This window comes from Phoca vitulina, unplaced genomic scaffold (assembly GCF_004348235.1).
Source record: "Phoca vitulina isolate PV1807 unplaced genomic scaffold, GSC_HSeal_1.0 scaffold53, whole genome shotgun sequence".
Lineage (NCBI taxonomy): Eukaryota > Metazoa > Chordata > Mammalia > Carnivora > Phocidae > Phoca > Phoca vitulina.
In genome coordinates, this window is record NW_022589756.1 from 4,187,896 (window position 1) to 4,191,202 (window position 3,307).

The 3,307-nt window shown below is 35.0% G+C and overlaps 1 pseudogene; it reads right to left on the reverse strand.

Annotated features, from left to right (window-relative positions):
* Positions 1-1,685: 1,685 nt before the first annotated feature.
* On the reverse strand, positions 1,686-2,265 carry LOC116622549 (annotated as a pseudogene).
* Positions 2,266-3,307: the final 1,042 nt, after the last annotated feature.

The window sequence follows — 3,307 nt, forward strand, 5'->3', positions numbered from 1 at the left end:
TTCCTGATTTTTAAAACAGAAATGTGAATGTGAGACTTTAATATGACTATGGCCAGTTTTATTGTAAAATAATTTTCTCTTTGGACCTGATACTTTAAGAAATTTATACTGTCAATACAAATTGAACCATACTTTTATTCCTGAGATGGGTGACATCCTATTTGATTATAGTATATATTCTTTTAGCATTGCACCGAAGTTACATACTAACATTATTGATATTTTAAAATCTTTTTTTTTCATTTGTGAATTTGGCTAGCAGCTTACTGTTATCCGTATCATTTGTGCTTTTTTTCAGGGTTTAAGTTTAGATTTTATAAAGAATATTAAATTTCAAATTCACTTTCTTAATTTTTTTCTCCTTTATGTTATTAGAGAATTTTACTTACTTATCTTTACTTTTATAACAGACATGTTTTATTTGAATTTTTCTTTTTCTTTTTTCTTTTCTCCTCTTTCTTTCTTTTCTTCTTTCTTTCTTTCTTTCTTTTCTTTCTTTCTTTCTTTCTTTCTTTCTTTCTTTCTTTCTTTCTTCTTTCTTTCTTCTTTCTTTCTTTCTTTCTTTCTTTCTTTCTTTCTTTCTTTCTTTCTTTCTTTCTTTCTTTCTTCCTTTCTCTCTTTTTTCTTCCTTTCTTTCTTTTTTTTCTAGAGAGAGGGAGGGAGGGGGGAGGGGCAGAGAGAGAGAGAGAAAATCTTAAGCAGGCTCCATGCTCAGGAGGGAGATTGACACAGCACTTGATCTCATGACCCTGAGATCAGGACCTGAGCTGAAATCAAGAATCAGAAGCTAAACAGACTGAGCCACCAAGGCGCCCCAAGGTATATCTTTTTATATTTTATATTTACATAGAAAAACATAATGATCATAACCATGTTGTTATATTATTTGCCTCTTGTGGCTTAAAGCCTAAAAGTAAGGCCCAATATTATATGTGCCCTGATATTTGGAGACAAGAGGGAGGAACTTGAACGGCTCAACTGCAAGCTTCCCTTCTTCACTCTGCTCCTGTACAAATGGACCCCTAGTCAAGCAGCCTTCCTATTACAGAGACCAGGCACAGTTCCTTTTTGTCCTTGAGTTCCTTGCCAGCCCATGGAGTTATTCAAACAAGCCAATCACATCTTCCCACAGGAGTCAGGGAGCATCCTATTTTCTTGATACTAAAGTCTAGTTCCCTTAGTCCCTGGTTGTTCACTTTGTTCCTAAATGCAACCTGTACATGGCTTTCCATGGCACAGTGTCCTCCTCCCCCAAGCTATGAGTATGTATGACTAATACACTGATGTTGACCTCATCTTAGTTCAGTGTTGTGTGTCATGTGTTTGGTCATCCCCCTAGCCCTATGGTAGAAATCCTTCCCACATGAATTGGGTGAAGAGGAGGTCAATAAAATACTTATGTACAGTAAGATTTTGTTTTCAAATGACAAATTAGTATGTATATTTTGAAGATTTTTTATGTGAACAATCAATCGATTTATAAAAAGATTCAACTACATTTAAAATGATACAAAATATCAATTTCAAAACAACATCAACAAGTCACTGTATTTAACCATACTCCGCTCATAACAGAGCAAATGGGTGAGTGAAATAATTCATGCTATAGAATATTGCTATATGAACTGGCAACAGAAAAAGTTGGTAAAGGAACATAGAGGATAATCAACTCTAACTTTTAAGAATTAGAACCAAGGGGCTCCATAATCATCTGACATCCGCTCAGTGTTATACCTGTGGTTAGAAATTTACATGATGGGAACTCCAGAGATCTTTCCCATCCTTCTTTTAAGGTCCAGGTCAACTGTGGCCAAATATAACACTTGTGCTGAGTTACTTTCTGTACTAAGAAGTTATCTGCATAGGTTCCCTTACGTGTACATGGTAATCGTTCAAATCTTGGGTCTTTGGCAATCCTTAGAGCCGCTGGATACTTTTGCCCCAATTTCTCAATTTCAACCCTTACAAAGTCAGTTATATAAGGGATATACTTAGCATATGGACAGTCCATCATTGACTGTACTAAGTCAAGTTTGGCCTTAATGGAAAATGTGATAAGGTTGGTATCAGCCAGGATGTGGTAAGGTGGGTCCAGCTGTGTGTTATCTTGGAAGAATCAACAGGAAGGATGTTGAGGGTCTTCTCTTTCCTTGAGTGCACTGGGATCTTTTCTTTCTTTTTAGATTTTAATCTATCCTTCTCTTTAAGCCTCTGATCTTGGAGACTAAGCATTCGCTTCATGGTCATATACTTTCTTGCTTTCTTTTTTCCCCATGTTCACACCGCACTCTTGTTTCTTTTTTGAAGATGTTTTAAAGAGTAATTAAACTTAGCATATGCAGAGCAAGAAATAGAACACAAATGAGGTGGAAATAACACAGACATCTCTGATCAAGTTTATGCTGTCACAGGCAATGGTAGATTCCCCCTGACCCCCACCTAGGCAGAAGCAATTGGGAGAAGAACAATAACCAATATCTGAGATGTTAAAATGTAAAAAAATAGTATCTTGGAATTTGGTAATACCAAAATTGCTTTGCAACTTTTGGTAAACATCATCAGTGTTTTTATTATGTTGGATCAGTAAATCTGTACCAAACTATAGCCATAAAATTAGCTGTGTTTCTCAAAGTTCCAAAACAGGGACTGGCTAACTGTAACCTGTGGTCCTTAACTGGCCCGTAGCCTGTTTTTTGAATGACCTGTGAGGTAAGAGTTATTTTTACTTTTTAAAGGTTTGTAAAAGCAAACAAGCAAGCAAATAAAGAACACCATGTGACAGAGACCAAATACAGACTGCAAAGCCTAAATATTTTATGTGATCCTTCATAGATAAATGTGCAGACTTCTAAAGTAGTACAGACCTTTAAAATTAAAAAAAATAAATAAATAAAGTAGTACAGACTGGATTGTACTGATGGCTAATAGGTATATTTTTTAAATGATTAATTCCAAAGTTCTCAGATATTCTTGATTCACTGCATCTTTTATAATCTGATAACTTTCATGGTGTCCCTATGACTAAAGAAATAACTGAAAGTTCTGCTTATTGAGTACTTAGGTACAAACAACACAATACATATTATGTGTTAACAATTTATAGCAATTTGAAAAGCATGATACATGTAAATTAAAAGAAAAAGATGGTGTTTTCATTTCACTTTAAATAACCATGATTACTTATTAATGTGCATGTGACTGTTAGGCCTGGATAAATTTAAAGCCTGAAATGAGATTATCATTCTCGTTTCCTGCTCTACAGTGATTTTCACACCCTTTTTAAAACAGCACCCACTGAAAAAACATC